This window comes from Saimiri boliviensis, chromosome 6, assembly GCF_048565385.1.
Source record: "Saimiri boliviensis isolate mSaiBol1 chromosome 6, mSaiBol1.pri, whole genome shotgun sequence".
Lineage (NCBI taxonomy): Eukaryota > Metazoa > Chordata > Mammalia > Primates > Cebidae > Saimiri > Saimiri boliviensis.
The window spans coordinates 73,041,471-73,061,976 of NC_133454.1; the positions used below are offsets into that span (position 1 = coordinate 73,041,471).

The window sequence follows — 20,506 nt, forward strand, 5'->3', positions numbered from 1 at the left end:
TTCCTGGACTTGAATATTGGCCTGCCTTGCTATGTTGGGGAAGTTTTCCTGGATAATATCCTGAAGAGTGTTTTCTAGGTTGGATTCATTCTCTCCATCACATTCAGGTAGACCTATCAAATGTAGATTAGTTCTTTTCACATAGTCCCACATTTTTTGGAGACTTTGTTCATTTCTTTTTACCCTTTTTTGTCTAATCTTGCCTTCTCGTTTTATTTCATTGAGTTGATCTTTGACCTCTGACATCCTTTCTTCTGCTTGGTGAATTTGGCTGTTGAAACTTGTGCATGCTTTGTGAAGTTCTTGTGTTGTGTTTTTCAGCTCCATCAATTCACTTATGTTCCTCTCTAAGTTGTCCATTCTCATTAGCATTTCGTCAAATCTTTTTGTTCTTAGTTTCTTTGCATTGGATTAGAACATGTTCTTTTAGCTCACAGAAGTTTCTTATTACCCACCTTCTGACACCTGATTCTGTCATTTTATCACACTCATTCTCCATCCAGCCTTGTTCCCTGGCTGGTGAGGAGTTGTGATTCCTTGTAGGAGGAGAGGTATTCTGGTTTTGGGTGTTTTCATCCGTTTTGCACTGGTTTCTTCCCATCTTTGTGTATTTATCCACCTGTCATCTTTGTAGTTGCTGACTTTCAGATTGGGTCTCTGAGTGGACGTCTAGTTTGTTGATGATGAAGTTATTTCTGTTTCTTAGTTTTCCTTCTAACAGTCTGGCCCCTCTGCTGTAGGACTGCTGAGGTTCACTCCAGGCCCTGCTTGCCTGGGGATCACCTGCTGTGGCTGCAGAACAGTAAGGGTTGCTACCAGTTTCCTCTTCTGCTATCTTTGTCCCAGAAGGATACCCGCCAAATGTCAGTCTGAGCGCTCCTTTATGAGGTGACCTTTTGGATATACAGGGGTCAGGGAGCTGCTTGCAGAGACAGTCTGTCCTTTATAGGAGCTCAAGTGCTGAGCTGTGACCTTCGTTGTTCATTCAGAGCTGCTGGGCAGGTACGTTTAGGTCTGCTGCAGCAGAACTCATAAACCCCTTTTTTTTCCCAGGTGCTCTGTCCCGGGGAGTTAGTGCTTTATTTATGAGTTTCCATTGTGCTGCTGCCTTTTTTTCAGGGCTGCCCTGCCCAGCAAGGAGGCAGCCTAGTCACTGTCTGCCTGCAGAGGCTTTGCTGAGCTGCTGTGGGCTCCGCCCAGCTGCCGTGTGAACTTCCCTGCAGTCCTGTTTATGTGGGTGTAGTTAGAACTGCCTCAGCAATGGTGGCCCACCACTGTAATGGCAGACTCTCTCTGTAATGGCAGGTTGTCTCGGTAATGGTGGGCTGCCTCAGCAATGGCGGACTACCTCCGTAGTGGTGGAGTGCCTCGGTAATGGCGGACACTTCTCCCCCACAGAGCTGGACCATCCTGGGTTCAGCTGTGCTTGCTGTGAGACTCTCAACCCAGAGCGTTTCCAATTGCTAGGTTTTTTTGTGTGGCGGTGGGACCAGCTGAGCCTAATCACCTGGCTCCCTGCTTCTGAGCCTTTTTTTTTTTTTTTAGTTGAACGGTTGACTCTCTCCCAGGTGTTCTAGTCCCCTGTTGAAAAGGTGCCAGGATTTGTGTGATTTCCCGTGCTGCGACTCACTGCACCGGCTGAAACAGCGGTGCTGAGATTCATGGTGCTTTTTTTTGCCCGGGAATCTCCTGGCCTGGCTCCCTGTTTCAGTCCCCTTTTTAATCAGATAAATGGATGACTCTGCCTTCCCAGGGCTCCAATCGCCAGCTAAAAGGGCATCCAGACCAGTGTATTTTGTATGGAGAACCGCCGCGTTGGGGTGCTGGCAAAGCAGCCACGCCGGCCAAAACAGCTGCTCTGGCGACCTGTGGGGCTCCTCCACCTGGGAATCTCCTGGTCTGTGGGCAATAAAAATCTGTCTGGAAATGCAGCATCCACTCACCCTCTGCACTTTCACTGAGAGCTGCAATCCTGACCTGTTCCTAATTGGCCATCTTGGATCCAAAAATCCCAATCCCCTTATCTTAAGCTGACTTCAGCTATTTAGGCAGAGTTTAACTCAGCCAGTTACCAATCAGGAAACCTTTGAATCCACCTATGAGCTGGAAGCCCCTGCATCAAGATGTCCTGCCTTCTTAGGCCAAGCCAAGGTAAACCTTACATGTATTGATTTATGTCTTTGCCTGGAACTTCTGTCTGCTTAAAATGTGTAAAATCAGGCTGCAACCTAACCACCTTGGGCACACGTTCTCAGGACCTCCTGGGGCTGAGTCATGGGCCAAGGCCCTTAACCCTGGCAAAATAAACCTCTAAATTGATTTTTTTTAAAAACCTAGATATTGTCATCTAAGCATTTGGGTTTGGTATGATTATATGTGAGTGCATGTTTAACCTGAGGCAGGGGCCTGCATTCAGATAGGTTATTTGGGAAGTGATCCTAGGAAGCAGAAGGGCAGGACCTGGGGAGTGGAACGGGGAGGAGCAAAGCCAACACACGGATGCGATGTGGAGTAGTCCACTCCCACTGGGCACTGCTGAGCCCTTAGAAGTGGCTTTATGGAATGAATCTCAGAACCATCCCCCTGGGGGGCAGTCTTTTGACTCCTTTCATCCATTGGTTGAGGGTGGCCCCACGGAACTTAGACTTCTTCACACTTAGGTGTCAGTGCAAAGTGGGTTCTCCCAGGCATCCCGTGCGTCTGCATCAGAGAAGCCCAAAGGCAGGAAACGAGGCAGTGCCCACGTCAGGAGAGGTACATCAAGAACCAGCATGGAACTTTCCCTGTAGCAGTAACTGGAATGGTAAGTGAGGCTGAGAGAACATGAAGTAGTGCACAAAATGTGTTTGGTAAAAGGTACATGCATACATATTAAGACATATTAAAGTTAATGGTTTTAAAAAAACAGTCGTTTTTGGCTACACAGTCTGTTCTCAACATGAGGTAGCAAAATTTCTTCTATATTTTCTGCTCAGGTAGCAAAACTCATTGCTTTCCTGAATCTGAACTCCCATTTTTCAAAAGTCTGTTTTTATAGGTGTCCATTCTCACCATGCTTTTGAATATAGACAATTGTTTTTTAAAAAGCCAGTATTTCCTCACTAATTGCTATAGGCTAAATGTTTGTGTTCCCTAAAAATCTATATGTTGAAATCCTCACCCCTAATGTGACAGTATTGGGAGCTGAGGCCTTTGGGAGGTGATTATGTCATGAGGGTAGAGCCCTCATGCATGAGATTAGTGTCTTTATAAAAGAGACCCTGAAAAGCTCCCTTGCCTGTCTGACTAAGAAGGACACAGCAAAAGGACAGCCATCTATGAGTTAGGAAATGAGCTATCACCAGACACCAAATCTGCCAGTGCATTGATCTTGGAATCCCCAGGCTCTACAACTGTGAGGAATAAATTTCTGTTGTTTAAAAGCCACCCAGTTGTGGCATTCTGTTACAGTAGCCTGAAAGTCTAAGATAGAAATTTGGTCCCAAGAAGTGGGTGCTTTGTGAAAGCAGCTTTGGAACTGGATAATGAGTAGAGGCTGGAAGAGTTTTGAGGCACTAGAAAAAGCTAACGCTGCCATGTACAGACTGCTAAAGGTGATTCTGGTGAGGACTCAGAAAGAAAAGAGAAGAGCTGTGGGAAAAGTCTCAATCTTCTTAGAGAATACCTAAGTAATTCTCTACAGAATATTGGTAGGAATGTGGATGGTAAAGGCCTTTCTGTTGCTCATAGGCTCACAGCTGGAAATGAGAAACATCATGTTGGAAACTGGGGGATAGACAATACTTGTTATAAAGTTGCAAAAACCTTGTTTGAATTTTGTTTGTATTTTAGTGTTTTGTGGAATGTAGAACTTGTGAGCAATGAACTTGGATATTTAGCTGAAGCAATTTTTAAGCAAAGTGTTGGAGGAATGGCCTGGTTTCCTGAGTGCTTATAGAAAATGTGAGAAGAGAAAAATAATTTAAAGACAGAATCATTGATCAGAAAGGAAGCAAACCTTAAAGATTTGGAAAATTCTCAGCTTATCCATATTGTGAAGAATGAGAAGGTCTGCTTGAACACTAAGGGTGTGGCTAAGTGAATATTTGATAAGGAGATTAATACAGGTTAGCCCTCCCAACAGAAGCCAGGAGCTATTCTCTAAGACAGTGAAAAATGACTCTGAAGCCAACTGAGGGGCTTCTGCCCCTTCACAGGTCCAGAGTGTAAGAGCTCTGGGGGCAGAGTGGCTTCAAAGGAGAAGCCTCTGGTGTCCAAGGGACCTGGAGTTTGTTGCTCAGCCCCCTCACATCATGAGCTTCAGTTCCAGTACTTTCACACTGTGCTCCTTGGCTGTCAAAGGTGTGGCTCTGGCAGCCCCAGTGTGGTGTGGGCCTTGGTGGCTGTCCCTCTGGAGGGTGAAGGCAGCAACCTTTGGTGGTGTCCATGAGGCACTGTCTCTTCCTCTAGGAATTGTGCACAAGGCTACAAGATGTGGCTGCCTTCAACTAGGTTGCAAAGGGAGGCCTATGACAGAAGCAACCATGAGGCAAGGTCACCCAAAGCTGTAGGGGCAGGACCACTGCGCTTGTGATCTGGAAGGCAAGCCACCAGACCCCATGCACCTGGAAGACAGAACGTTGAGCAAAAGAGGATTAAGCCATAAGTACTCATGGAGTTTGCCTTGTAATTTGGATTCACTTCAGACCTGTTACCCCTTTCTTTTTTCCTATTTCTCACTGTTAGAATGGAAATTTCCTTTCTATGCCTATCCCATTATTGTATTTTGGAAGCACATAGCATGTGTTTCGTAAGCTCACAGCTGGAAAGAAATTCACATATCTAATTTAGATGATATTTAGATGAGACTTTATATTTTAAATTTGATGCTGAAATGAATTAAGACTTTCAGGGCTGTTGAATGGAATTAATGTATTTTGTGTATGTAACCCACAGTTCAACACCCACAAACACAGAGGGACTTCCAGGAAAGATTAGTATGTTTGGAATGTGTAGAGTTTCAGAACTTTTCAACAGTATTGTAAGAACTAAATGCTTTTTAAGACTGCAATGTGGGAAACCCCCATGATGATTTTATGCACATGATTTAAGTTGCATTTATATGAGTGAAATGTAGGCCACATCGATATATCTTAATAAGCATATGCACTTTTAAAGCATGTTCAAGTGCAATTGTTGAGACAATACCTGTTGGCAAAGAATTCTAAAAGTTTTCTAAAGGCTATTTTAAAGCTTGGATTACCCTTGGTTGTCAATAGTTGTAAAGCCCTATTGATTCATTAATAATACTTTCATGGCTTACATTATTTGGAGTCAGAGAAGTTGCAAAACTTCCAAATGGAATTCTTAAAAAAGATAAACTGTTCAGGACTTATGCAGAAACTGCACTAGAGTGGCCTGATACCCTTCCCAGAGCTCTTATGAGCATAACATCTACTGCAAAATGAAGACCAAGAGTCTTCCCACATGATTAATCTGTGGGATTCCTGTGCTATTTCTAGTTACTCCCCCATGGTCACTCCCTGGAAGAGTCTACAGGCTCTCTTGATTTTATGTTCATTATTTCAAAGCATCTCAACAATGATGTGCATCAAAGCATTCTATTCTAGATGCAGCCTACCAAGTGACCTCCATAGACAGAATAATGGTAAAAGTGGTTGGCTGAAATTACATAAGATTTATCAAATGAAGACATCACTGGAACTTTATTGGAAGGGACCTTATCAAGCCCTGCCAAGTACTAAAATGGCTGATACTTTGTATTAGTTAGGTTTCTCCGGAGAAGTACAACAAATACGAGATAGATAGATAGATAGATAGATAGATAGATAGATAGATAGATTGACTGATTTATAATGGGAGTTGTCTCACAAACATGACATGCCATATGCCACCTGCAAGCTGGAGGCCCAGAAAACAGAAAAGCTGGTTCTGGAGACACAGACAAGCTGGTGGCTTCAGCCCAAGTTTAAAGGCCTGAGGACCAGGAAAGTCAATGGAGTAATTCCCAATTTAAGTCTATCAGCCCGAGAAAGGAGGTGGGATTAAGTCCCTGAGTCTGAAGGCCTGGGAACCAGGAGCTCTGATGTCCAATGACAGGAGAAGATGGACACCCCAGCACAAGGAGAAAAAAGAGTTCACCTTTGATGTCTACCATCACCTACCCATGAGGGCAGATCTTCCTTACTCAGCATACTGATTTGAATGCTACTCTCTTCTAGAAACACTCTCACAGACACACTCAGAAATAATGTTTACCAGCCATCTGGGCATCCCTTAGGCCAATCAAGTTGACACATTGAATTAACCAGTGCATAGGTGCCAAGGCTTTCCGTATCATATCTCGTGTTCTAACTGTGAGAAAATGTACTCACCCACTTAACTTCTTGTTTTTGTCTTAAACACAGGGATCAATGGCTTTTTTCTCTCTTGAGATCCAGCAAGTGTACAACTCCTGGAATTGTTACAGAGCAGTGGCCTGGTTTTCTATTCCAATCCTGATCTGCTGGTAAGTGGACGTTGACTTAGTCTGTTTTCTGCTGCTAAAACTGAATGCCACAGACTGGGTAGTCTATAAAGAATAGAGGTTTATTTAGGTCACAGTTCTGGAGTTCAGGAAGTCCAACAGCGTGGCACTAACACCTGGTAAGAGCCTTCTTGCCCCATCATAACATCATGAAGGGCATCTCATGGTGAGAGGGAGACACAGATAGCTCAGGTCTCTCTTCCTTGTCCTCTTCTTATAAAGCCCCCAGTTCTATCATGAGGGCTTATCTAACTCTAATTACCTCCCAAAGTCCCCATTTCCAATCAACATATAAATTTGGGGGTTACATTTTCACACATGAAGTCTGGGGAACACATTTAAACCAGAGCTGATATTTACATGAAAAACAGTACAGTTTGACTCTTCCTTCAACCATACCCCTAAATCAATTCCAGGTGGGTTGGTGATCCTATATGTGACAAAACAAGAAGCTTCTAGAAGATCACATTAGAGAAATTATTGCCAACAGACACATGAAAAAGTGATCAACTTCAATGGGTATCAGGGGATTGCAAATGAAAATCACAATGATATATCCACTGGGGTGGCCACCTTAAAACAATTAGTAATAGCCAAGTATTGATGACAAAATGGAACAATAGGAATTTTGTAACTTCTGACAGGAATTTAGGCTAATAGAACCACTTCGGAAAATTGTTTGACAGTATCTACTAAAGTTGAACATTACATATGTAAATAATGCATTCCAAGCAATTCTACTCGTAGGTATATGCCCAACAGAACTTAGTTATGTGGCTGGGTGCCTATAGTCCCAACTACTAAGGAGGCTGATGGGGGAGGATTGGTTGATCCCACGAGTTCAAGACCAGCCTTGAACAAGGTGAGACACCCATCTCTTAAAAAAAAAATGAAAGAGTGGTGTGTCCAACAATGTGTGCACATGTGTACAGCCTACAGCGATGTTCATAGCAGCATTATTCCTATAGTCAAAATCTGGAAAGAACAAAATGCCTGTCATTTAGAATGGTCAAATAAATTGCCATATTCTCATATAATGGAATATAACAGGGAAATTAAAATAAGTAAAATATGGCTATATGCAACAACATGAATGAGTCTCACAGATGTAATTTTGAGTGAATGAAGTCAGATGCAAAAGAATATATTCCATATGATTCTATTTAGATGAAGCTAAACAGGCAACATTGATCTCTGAGGTTGGAAGTTAGTGTAATGCTTACCCTTTGGGGAAGTAATAACAGAGGCAGGGCATGGGAGCTCCTAGATGGCTGAAAATCTTCTGTTTCTTTATCAGGGTACTGGTTGCACAGCTGCAATCATTTTGTGAAAAGCCATCAAGCTGCATATTTATGAGTTGTGCACTTTTCTCTATGCACACTATAATAAAACATTTAAACAAGAATGCACCATGGCATATGTTTACCAGTGTAGCAAACCTGCACAGCCTGCACGTGCACCCCGGAGCTTAAAATAAAATAAGCAAAGTGAAGTAATTTGCCCAAGACACCACAGCTCATTAGTAGTGAAACAGGGGTTTTAATTCAGCCAACTCTGTCTGACTCCAGTACTTACACTACAATAAATACTTTATTTATGTTTAAAAAAAATAAAATAAGATAGTAGCTTCCCTCCTTACCTACTCATTGCTCTGGATAACTCTAGATCTACCTCTTTTTAGCTGTGTACCTTGAGGAAGCTGCCTTTTCTAAGGCTTAGTTTTTTCATTCATAGAATAAAGTCAATTCATTTATCCAGAAAGATTTCCTGAGCTCCCACTACATGCCAGGTATTGTTCTAAGTGCTTAGTAGACATCAGTAAAGGAAACTTACAAAAACCCCCGCCCTGTGGAGCCTAAATTCTAGAGATGGAGAAGAACAGGCAATATACAAATTAATAGAATAAATTATATAGTATGGAAAGGTAAGTAAGTGCTATGGCAAAAAGACATGTGTTGATGACAAAAGAAAGCAATAGGCTCTTTGTGCTCTTTGATGGGATATAAGCTAATAGAAAGCTTGGGGAAAACAAGGAGGATCAAGAGTGTGGAGGGGGCAAGTTGCAATGTGAAATAGAGTAAAAATGTATAAAGTTATATTTATTATTGTTATTTTTATTTTTTGAGACAGAGTCTCACTCTGTCACCCAGGATGGAGTGCAGAGGCGCGATCTTGGCTCACTGCAACATCCACCTCCCGGGTTCAAGCGATTCTGCCCCAGCCTCCAGAGTAGCTGGGACTACCAGGTCATTTTGTATTTTTAGTAGAGACGGTGTTTCGCCATGTTGGCCAGGCTGGTCTCAAACTTCTGACCTCAGGTGATCCACCTGCCTCAGCCTCCCAAAGTACTGGGATTACAGGTGTGAGCCACCGCACCTGAGAAGTGCTATCACAATCTAAAATGTTATACATTTTGAACCAGGTGCGGTAGCTGGTCCAAATGCAGGGAAATGAGAGAGTGAGTGTGAAGGGGATGGGGCAGCTAAGATTGTAGACGGACATGGAATGTCATCTCCCTGAGAAGGGGGCATTTGAGGAAAGACCTGAAGTAAGTTATGTAAGCTGAGCAAATATCTGGGAAAGGTTAGCTCCAGGCAGCAGGAACACAAATAAAAAGCCCTGAGGCGAAGATGTGCCTGCGTCTTTGAGAATTATAAGGAGGTCAGTGTGGCTGGAGCAGAGTGAGCAACGTGGAGAGCGGTGGATGAGATCAGAATGTCTGTAGGGTGCCAAATTGGATGTGGCCTTTTTTTCAGGCATTGTAAGGACTTTGGCTTTGAGCCATGTAAACATTCAAGCACAGAAGTTATGTCTTTACCTAAGTTTACAGTCTCTCAGGTAGGCAACAGTAGAAGCAGAGAGACCAATTAGGAGGTTGTATCACGTGGGTTCCATGAAGGAAACAGAAACCATTCTGGGCATTTCAAATAGAAAGGGACTCAAGAAACAAAATTAGAGGCTTACAGATTGGAAGGGCTGGAGGAGAAGTAGTCAGGCTTCATTTGGGCATTGCCCTTCAAGGTCACACCACTGTAACTCAGACTCAGTTCTCAGTAAGATAGTTCAGTGTATACAATTATTGCTACACCTATAACTGACCCTCACACCCATGAAACTGGCAGAGACACCCTGGAAGGAACAAACAGACCAGAATCTAATCACCAAAATAGTCGTGTCTGTCTACCTTTGCTTGCCATCGGCCACTTCGGCCCCCACTTCACTTACCATCTTGTACTGGATGGTAATACAAAATGTGTTGTGTGTGTGTGATTATTATTAGGAACTAATTAACAGACCCAAATTACAATGGAGTCTAGGAAGTGTAGTTTTTAATTCTCCAATCTTGCCACCTGTGAGGAGAGCAATAAGAGAAAGTGAGAATAAACGATCTCATTAGCTATCACAGAGGGGACTGTAATGACACGAGTGAGACACAGTGGGTCTTAGACCAAGGTGGTAGCAGTGCAATGGTGAGAGGTGGTTGGATTGGGTTCAGTCTATAGTTTGAAGGTAAAATAACAGCTTTACTCGTGGACTGAGGTGTGAGAGAAAGAGAGGAGTCAAGAGTAACTCCAAGCTTCTTAGTCTGAGCCGCTAGGAGAGTGAAGTTTCAGTGTTCTCAGGACCAGCATGTTTCAGTTACAGCACGGAGGTGGAAAGAACTTTTAGAAAGAGGCTAAGGAAATGGGGCAATTTACTAACCGTCAGCCATAAGTTCCAGGGGGCAGAGTAGAAATGTTTCAGGAGGTAGGGAAGTGTGAGATACGGGGTTAGAGAGGGGACAGGTAGAGTCTTTGGTGGATTGGGGTCTGAGGACATGGGAGATCTGGTGACCTGGGCTTCATAAACAGGAGCTAAGGGCAAAAACAGATTGTTCGTTATGATCCCCAGGCAGACAGTGGCAGTGAGGCCGTGAATACTGGGGTGAGGGAGAGTTCTATCAAAAGCACAGTCTGTTTGGAGGCTCCCCATAGACCCTTGTTGGTGGAGGCCCATGAACTCGTATTTATAACCAATACCCAAGAAGACTCTTGTGCGTATAATACCACCTGGTTCCTAGGTGCAACCTGCTATTTTAAATAAGAAACCGTGTTCGCCTTGTGATCCTGGGAAGAAGGCGTAGCAATAGGTACATAAAGTGCTGCTGTGAATTCTCCACCTGCTTCTATAAGCCACACTGGTGAATCCACAGCAGCTAGCAAGGTTATACCATGAGCCAGGCCAAACTGCTACAAACATCTTTGCTCAAGAAGATCACAACTTGTCTGGGCGCGATGGCTCATGCCCGTAATCCCAGCACTGTGGGAGGCTGAGGTGGGTGGATTACCTGAGGTCAGGAGTTCGAGACAAGACTGACCAACATGGAGAAATCCCATCTCTACTAAAAATACAAAATTAGCTGGGCATGGTGGTGCATGCCTGTAATCTCAGCTACTCAGGAGGCTGAGCAGGAGAATTGCTTGAACCCAGGAGGCTGAGGTTGCAGTGAGCCGAGATTGCACCACTGCACTCCAGCCTGAGCAACAAGAGCAAAACTCAGTCTCAAAAAAAAAAAAAAAAAAAAAAGAAAAAAAGAATATCACAACTCTACTTCATAGAACAGACTCCAACTGCTAAACTTTGGCTATTCTTTACTTCTGTCACCTCGATTTCCTTTTATTTCTATTTTGCCCTTTAAGCTTCCAGCACATAATCTCTAAAAACTTTCTGGCTTTCCAATCAGCTAAAATGTTTCCCCTGAAAATTATTGAAGACTTCTCAGAATCCTGATGTTGGACAATGGGAGTGGAAACTACTAGACAGTCTAAAGAGTTTGGGTAGAGCCAAAGTGGTCAAGACGCCTGATGCCCAGGAGAATGGAAGAAGCCTAAACCCAGGTCCTGGTCTTTTCAGATCAGGCTGTGTTGTTTTCAGCCAGTGTTTAATTCCAGTCATCACTTGTTGACTGAACTGAGGAGAAACAAGCCTTTCAACCACAAGAAGAGACTCTGAAGCTCCGTTGCTCATTGCCACCTGAAATGGACCTCCCAGGGAGGCCCGAGACTAAGCATGCTGCTGATCTCTTCTACAAGTTGATGTCTGTCGGGTGTGCATGTGATGACTTAAAAGAGAAGAAACCTGGAGAAGTGCTGTGAAATTGTGGAAAGAGAGAAGCAGAGGAGAAAAAAGAGATGTTTGGTGAAGCTCACGAGGACAAAATGGAAAGTGAAAACGGGCTGTAGATATTTGGAGACAGAAGAAAAATAAACACCAAATGAAAGAGTCCTCACATACCCTGGAAGCTTGTGCATTCTTGAATTGACTAAAAATTGTACTAAATATTGCATGGTCTGGCAATAATAGCGTATGTCACAATATGGCTTACTATATGTTATGTAAGTTGCAGCCTTAAAGGATGCATCAAAACCTTTCTCACCCGGGTATTAAATAAATAATGTAAATATAAGAACAAGAAGTACAGAATCTGGTGCAGATTCAAAGCTAAGATAAAATGTTGCTTAAATAGCAGAAATTTAATAAGGTCTAGTGGCCAATCTTACAGGTAAAATAATACATTATTGTTTCAATTTACATTTCAATGGCAATTTCCATAAAATGAGCATTTAAAAATGTTTTTTTCATGTTAAACTGGCTACTTCATTTGTTTTTCCAATTTTTTTTGAAAAAAATTATTTGTAGATAATTCTTTACATGTTGTACATCTTGAAAAGATTCTTTCCCAATCTACTACTGCTTTGCAAGCTTGTTTGTGGTGTCTTCTGCCACTCAGAAGTTTAAATGTTTGATTCTGACTTAATTTGCTTCCTGTGTAAAAGGAAAGTTTTTGACTTAAAGCACTTGCCTAGGAGATATAAAAACTGTGTGTTTTATCTCATCTCACAGCTGGGTTTTCCCTGCTGAAGTTGATAAACAATTATGAGCTTTTAATGACTCTTGAATACTAGATGGTAAACAAGGATTTTTTTCCTGACCAAAAAACAACAGGATTTCTTTTAGCCAATTAAATGCAGACCTAGGAACTTAATCTGTCCTATCTGGAATGGCGTCTTTTTTTTTTTTTTTAACTTCTTGAATACAACTCCCACTAATACTTAAGAACCCCTGACCTTTCCCTGGTGAGTTCCTTCCCTTGTTTCTTACCTCTATTCTATTCTTTGACAGTTAATCGTATAACCTCCCTGTACCTCAGTTGGAAAATCGGATAATAACAGAATTTACCTCATTGGGTCATGATCAGGATTAGATAAGTAAATATGTAATAAACCATTGAGTGCCTCATATACAGCAATCACCCAATGCATTGTAAGTATTTGTGTTATTATCATATATCGAATTATTTTTATTTGTTTGTGGTTTTTGGTCTTATTTAAGAAAGACTTCCCCAATCAATAGGGCATATTATAAATCTTCCTCCTCTCTTCACCTTCGAGGCCTCTGGAAAGTCCCTTTTGAAGTTGAGTGTAGCCATGTGGCTTTCCTGGATCAGTGAAATATGAGCAAAAGTGACGGTGTAGCTTCTATGCAGCAGTGGTGAGATCCAGGAGTCCGTCAGGCCACCCAGTCCCTGCACTCTCTTTTCCTGCCTTGGTAATTGTTAAAGGATGTTCTGTGACGTTGTGGCCTGAATTAGGCATGGACAAGAAATACATTTTTTTTTTTTTTTTTTTGGTAAAAAATATCTTCCATTCCTGATGTTAAAAAATGTTATTCTACATTTTTAATAATAGTTTTAGAGGTTCATTTTCTACATTTGGTTCTTTAATTTCTTTGGAATTACTAGAGAAACAACATATTTAATTTAAAGATCTAATTGGCGGCTGGGCACAGTGGCTGACATCTGTAATCCCAGCACTTTGGGAGGCTAAGGTGAGTGGGTCATTTGAGGTCAGGAGTTTAAAACCAGCCTGGCCAATATGGTGAAACCCCATTTCAACTAAAAATAGAAAAACTAGCCAGACGTGATGGTGTGCACCTGTAATCCCAGCTACTTGGGAGGCTGAGGCAGGAGAATCACTTGAACCTGGGATGCAGAGGTTGCAGTGAGCCGAGATTGTGCCACTGCACTCCAGTCTGGGTGACAGAGCGAGACTCCATCTCAAAAAGAAAGAAAGAAAGATAGATAGATAGATCCAATTGGCTTTTATTAGCAATTGTAGAACTGGGCAATGTCTCCTTCTAGAAAATAGAATGGGTATTCTGATGAGCTGAGCAGAGGGAGTTGGCTTGATGGTCAGAAAAGGGCTGAAGAAAGCAGAAATAAAGAGCAAAAAGTGGATTGGTCATTTCAAAGTTTCTTTTCTTACAGGGTTAAAACAGAAATGACTTCCTTATCACACTGGCTCAGGTAAACTGGGCCCCTTCTGATTGGTTTCTGTGAATCTCCTGGGTTGTTTTGGAAACTGATGCATTTCAAAGTTCACTTTGATTATGTGGCAGAGTTCATTATGGTTTGCAGTGGTCTGTTGGGACCTAGTGAAGAAGCTTCAGCCAAAACAACGGCCTCCCATGAATTTTATTTAACAGGTGCAAAGTAGGGATCCAATTCCATTTCTTTTTCTTTTTTCATATGAACAGACAGGGGTCTCAACACGTTCAGTGACTCATTCCTTCCCCAGCCTGTGGTTATATGGGTCTTTTTCTTGACTCTATTCTCTCCAGTGGTCTTTTTGTCTATTATTGCACCATTCTACTATTTGGTAATTTGTCTCAATAGCTGCTAGGCCAAGGGTAGCATAGTCTTCAGGCATAGAGAGTGGAGGATAAGGAGTGAGTGAAGTTCTGTGCATATTAACCAAACCCACCCTCGGCAAGGACAGCACTTAGCCCACTCTGCTCTATCCAGACATTAGAATGTGCTTGTTCATTTCCTCACAGATAATCAGAGTAGGCAAGAGGCAAGGAATAGATTTGGGAGTTGTTATTAAAATTAATTGACAGAGCTTGGTAGCTGCTTGGATATTTGGTGGGGTAGTAAAGGAAGAGGAGTTTATCTAGGACAGCCCTTGTATTTCTGGCTCAATCAATCAGTCTTCCAAGGACATCTATTAAGAAATGTACAACATGAACCTTCTCAATTGTGAAAATGCCACCTTCAAATCTAATGCTTTAGGACAGTTTCTTGAGCAAATAATACAACCTATAGATGTGTCTAGTCACAGAAAAGCAAGGTGTGAATCTAAATGATTTATTTCTTTAGATTATAACATTCATCACAATTAAATTGCATTTGTAAGACTGTTTCTGCTGACAGCACATGGAAATACTGCTTTTTGATCATAGTGCAGTGACAAGAGACCAGGGTGTTATCTCAGGTAGCGTATTTTAAGAGTGCTCACTTTTGCGTCAGACTCAGTAGTTTCTTATCTGTCTGTGGGCGCCATGAGCACTAATGCAGCCCACGAAAACAATCCCACTCTTTCCAATGCTGCCGGTGCCAGAGAGCCAGTCAGGCCCCTGCCTCTGTGCCTCTCTCCCACACCCCTGCTCCGTAAACTTCCCGGAGAACCAGGCACCAGGTAGCGCAGTCACAGCTCAGCCAGGAGAAGCAGCAGAAGAGATCAGGCAGCTGCAGAAGCAACATGGGGCCTGCTCTCACTCTTGCAGATGGGAAAGAGAGAAGGAAAGGATTCTGCGTGGGATTTCAGAAGACATGGGCCTTCCAAACTTTGAGAGTTTCATCTTAAGGTTAAAAAAAAAAAAAAAAAGAGGGAGCCAGATACGGTGGCTCACGTATGTAATCCTGGCACTTTGGGAGGCCAAGGGAGAGGATTGCTTGAGCCCAGAAGTTTGACACCAGCATGGGCAACGTGGTGAGACCTTGTCTCTACAAAAAATTTAAAACTTAGCCAGGTACGGTAATGGCTACCTGTGGTCCCAGCTACTCAAGAGGCTGAGGTGGGAGGATCACTTTAGCCCAGGAGTTCAAGATTGCAGTGAGCTATGATCATGCCACTGCACTCCAGCCATGGCAACAGGGCAAGATGCTGTCTCCAAAAACAAAACAAACCCAAGATGGTGGGCTCTGGGGTGCTTTAGACCTAGTTAGACCTCTTGCCTTTTCAGGATCTGTGAAGTACTCAGAAATACAGGGGAGAGAGAGGCTGTCAGGACACTTCCTTTTGGTTCTTCAGTTTAAGGTCACCTCAAGTTGACTGAGCTCTCAAGCCTGATGGGTCCTTCATCTTCCCATGGCCACTTTCCAGGCCTGGGCTCCCAGCCTACTGGTGCCTCAGTGAGAAAGGCCTTCCCTCTCTGGGCCTGCAGCTCCTCCAGCCATTGTGGCCTCCATGCTTGTTTTTCTCACCCAAGGAAATGTTTCTGAATCTGTACCTCTTGGAAGTCAATCTTTTGCAGCCACATATGTACTCCTGTCTCCACAGCTGGTGTTAACTGGAATTGGTGGGATCTGGCTTCCTCCCCTGGGGTTCTCAGTCTGTCTGAATCTGAACACCAACCATTTGACTCCAGACGGGGAGCTGCATCTTCCCTCTGCTGGACTGTCTATCTGGCTATCCTATTTTCATTAGACTTGATCTGAATTCAAAATCTCTCTGTAAAAGTTCGGACTTCCCCTATAATTACTCTCTGTGGTCCCATTTCTACCCTAAAGATTTCTTATGTTTCCAGCACCCCTTCAGAGCATAAGACTAGTTTGGTCTCAATTTGATGGGCACTCAATCCTCTGCAGCTCAGATTCACTTATGGATGGATTCCTGGCCTCTCAACAAGCTTAACTCACTTCACCAGCATGTACTGGAGCCCCCATTCCAGCCAGGCATTATGGCAGGCTCTAAGTACAGATGGAAGGGGAAGCCAAGTCTCCAGACTGCAAACAAATGATTATCATATAAATGGTGAGTGTATGGCTGAGATGTGCACAGGGAAAAAAGAAAAGTAGTATTTGTTGTGCAATGTCTGTGTGCCAGGAAATCAGTTACAAATATCTCTTTTAATACTCACAGCAACACTACTGAAGTATTTGTTATTCATACCCACATCTTTCAAATGAGGAAATTGAGACACAGATTGATCAGGTAACTGGCTTAGAGTCACAGAGCTGGTCCAGATTACCACTGAGGTGGTCTGACTCCAAACATGGTACAATGTTTACTTTTGCCTGAAAGTATCAAGAAAGACTTACCATTGGAAGTGATATCTGAGGCAGGTCTTGAAAGATAATTACGGTACTAAAATTGATGGTGTTTTAGATGGGATGAAATAGGATATGCAGTCAAAGGAGGAACCAGACTTCAGGCCACAAGGAATGATGGGTGCAAAGGCACGAAGACCTGAAAGCCAGGCCTCATGGGAAAGGGTGGGTAAAATGCTCATGCTGGCACTTCTCACCATCAGGGTCTGGGAGGAGTACTAGTCTTGCCTGACGCCCTCGGTTATCATTGCCAACTATGACTGCTCTGCGTCACTGAGGTCCCTGTCCTCTGGTTGTACCACCTCTAACCTTCCTCAGCCCAGGGACCCTCCCTGTGTATCTGGTCTATTGCGTAGCCCATTTGTGCAAAAACTTTCAGTTCTTTGATCTCACTCCAACACCATCCATCTCTCTTCTGTCCAGCCAGCAATTTCTATAGAAATGTCCTCCCACCTGCCCAGAACCTGTAAACTAGCCACACTGGAAATCTCGAGGTCCACCAATCTGTTTTCTGACCACCCTCTCGGTCTGCCGAGCTTTCACCCTCTCCCTCCTAGAGCACCTTATAGAGGGCACCAGTCCCCAGACCTGCCTACTACCTGCTCAGTTCAGGCACCTTCATCTCCTGCCCCAATTCCTGCAGCAGCCGTAGCCTTCTGCCTGGAATCAGGTATCCTTACTCTCCTGGCCCTCTGATGTGTCCCCCAACATAGGAGCAGCTTCTATAACTCATTCTGCTTGGTGCCCAGCAGATCTTTTTGACCTTTCTGCATAGCAGAGAGGTTGAGAGCTTCACTGAGCTAGACGCTGTCCTGTTGATACAGAAGTGCTGGGAAGGGAAGAATGTGGTCCCTTCAAATCCTTATAATGATATGGAAGGAGAGAAGGGAAGTGCTGGGTAGAGGAGGGTGTGGTCCGTGGCTAGGGCTCCACCCCACAGACCCAAGTAAGGACAGGCACTCCTGTCTTCTCACCCAAATGTTGCATTTCCCAAGAACCCCCCAGCCTGCCATGTCCCCCCACCCTGTGCCTGTAAAACCAACTCCTGGCTGGGCATGGTGGCTCACACCTGTAATCCCAGCACTTTGGAAGGCCAAAGTGGGTGGATCACAAGGTCAGGAGTTTGAGACCAGCCTGACTAACATGGTGAAACCCCATCTCTACTAAAAATACAAAAATTTGCTGGACATGGTGACACGTGCCTGTAATCCCAGCTACTCGGGAGGCTGAGGCAGGAGAATCGCTTGAATCTGGGAGGCGGAGGTTGCAGTAAGCTAAGATCGCACCGCTGCACTCCAGCCTGGGCGACAGAGGGAGACTCCACCTCAAAAAAAAAAAAAAAAAAAACAACCCCCGCCCCCCAGGCCCTAGCAGGCAGACACACAAGCAGCTGGATGTCATGAAGAACACATCATCGATGGAAGAAGACGCAGAGGCAGCTGGACATCGAGAGCAGCACGTCAGTGGAGGGACACATGGGCAGCTGGACATTGAGAGGAAGGCACTGACAGGCACCGGCACACTGGTACCAATAGGCAGAATGACGTGGAGTTTGGCCACGGCAATTGGAGGGGAGCCCAGGCCGCCCAGCAGCCCTACTCCAAAGGAAAACCATCTTCCTTCTGGCCCCCCGATCTGCTGAGAGCTACTTCCACTCAGTGAAACCTTGCCCTCATTCTCCAAGCCCAGGTGTGATTCAATTCTTCTGGTACACCGAGGCAAGAACCCACAATGCAAAAGCCCACTGTCCTTGCGACAAGGTAGAGGGTCTAATTGAACTGGCTAACACAAGCTGCCTGTGGACAACTCAACTAAAGGAGCACCCTGTAACACATGCCCACTGGGGCTTCAGGAACTGTAAACGTTCACCCCTAGACACTGCTGTGGGGTCAGAGCCCCGCAGCCTGCCTGTCTGTATGCTCCCCTAGAGGTTTGATCAGCAGGGCATGGAAGAAATGAGCCATTCCCCCTGTCACATGCCCTGCAAGGGGGACAAAGGAACCTTTCCTGTTTCGCTGTGTCTCTGTGCCTGGGCTCCGCTCTCTCTTCTGGGACATCAGCCCTGTCCTTTCAGGAACCTAATACTCTTCAGCAGTTGTTTGGAGGCCCACGGTTCTGTGCCCTGGGTCTGCCACCTCCCATGCAGACCCAGACTCACCTAAGCTGTTGAAATTGCTGTGTTGTTTTCTGGGATTTTTAGCTGAACTATCATAGAAACAATTGAAGTTACTCCTCTTTTTTTTTTTTTTTTTTTTTTGAGATGGAGTCTCGCTCTGTTGCTAGGCTGGAATACAGTGGCCCCATCTCAGCTCACTGCAATCTCTGCCTCAGGTTCAAGCGATTCTCCTGCCTCAGCCTCCTGAGTAGCTATGATTACAGGTGCGCGCCACCACGGCCAGCTGATTTTTCTATTTTCAGTAGTGATGGGATATCACCATATTGGCCTTGATCTCCCGACCTTGTGATTCGCCCACCTCGCTCTCCCAAAGTGCTCGGATAACAGGCATGAGCCACCGCGTCTGGCCATTACTCCTCATTTTTTTAAGGACTTTCGAGCAAAATTTTATTGTGTTTTTTATTTGTTTGTTTATTAAACGGTAACTTTCTGATACACTTCATATCCTGGAATTAGCACTTCTTCTTCATGAGGATAGAAAGAGAAGTTTTTTATTTTAACACCCAGGCAGGTTGTGATGACAGATAGTGTCCCCTCTTCACTAAGAAATGGTGGTGACACAGATAAACATTTTGAGATGAAGATGATGAAATAAATTGCCCAAATCATACATTTCCTTCTCCACTGTAATCAGTTTTGATTTTAGAACCTCTGTGAACTCTGTTACAATTCCCTGTAGTGAGAAGCTGAAGAGCACTTGTCAAATAACAATAGAAGGCTTTAAACTGAAAGTTGTGTGGATTTTGGCAGAATTCTCTCAGAGCTTTGTTAAAATCCTTTGCAATGTCCCCAGTATAGGCCACTAGAACTGTTTCACGGAAATAATTGAGTTTTTTTAGAATAGCTTATTTTGTTTCTGAGTTGCTTCTATGTCTCTGCCTTTCCCCATTTAATTTTTAAATTTATATTCACTCTCAGTTCTTTTAACAGCTGGGGCACCCTTTTCTCCATTTCTTCAACACAACCCATATACTGGTCATCAAACACATTGTCAGCCATGTCCAGCTTGGCTGGCTGTTCCCAGCCAGTAACCTGTTAAGAAGGAATAGAGGCCAGGTGTGGTGGCTCACACCTGTAATCCCAGCACTTTGGGAGGCCGAGGAAGGTGGATCACCTGAAGTCAGGAGTTTGAGACCAGCCTGGGCAACATGGTGAAACCCCATCTCTACTGAAAATGCAAAAAAATTAGCCAGACATGGTGGCATGCACCTGTAATCCCAGCTACTATGGAGGCTGAGGCAGGATAATCACTTGAACTGGGGAGGCAGAGGTTGCAGTGAGCCGAAATTGCACCACTGCACTCCAGCCTGGGAGACAGAGCGAGACTCCATCTCAAAGAAAAAAAACAAAAAAACAAGTAGAGTCCCTTGACTTGTTTGCTAGGAAAATGTGTGGCATGCTGCACAGAGCCCATAGCATGGGTTTTAGCTCAGCATGAAATTTCACAGGTTCCCATCACAGGCCTCGTGTATGGCACGTGTATGAATACCATCTTACGACACTATTAGTAGTATAAAGAGAAAAGCTAAGCTTTGTGACTGTTTTGTTTATTGGTGGAATTTTTTTTTTCTTTTCGAGACAGAGTCTTGCTTTGTTCCCCAGGTTGGAGTGCAGTGGTACGATCTCAGCTTACTGCAACCTCTGCCTCCTGAGT

General features: G+C 43.9%; 1 protein-coding gene across 1 annotated transcript in view; it reads left to right on the plus strand.

Moving 5' to 3' along the window:
* The window catches only part of CLPB (ClpB family mitochondrial disaggregase), a 275,007-nt gene that overhangs the window by 9,385 nt on the left and 245,116 nt on the right, over positions 1 to 20,506 (plus strand). The window contains exon 2 of the mRNA XM_074400970.1: positions 6,408 to 6,508. The gene's annotated coding sequence lies outside the window, so the exon portion shown is untranslated. The remainder of the gene's footprint in view (positions 1 to 6,407; positions 6,509 to 20,506) is intronic.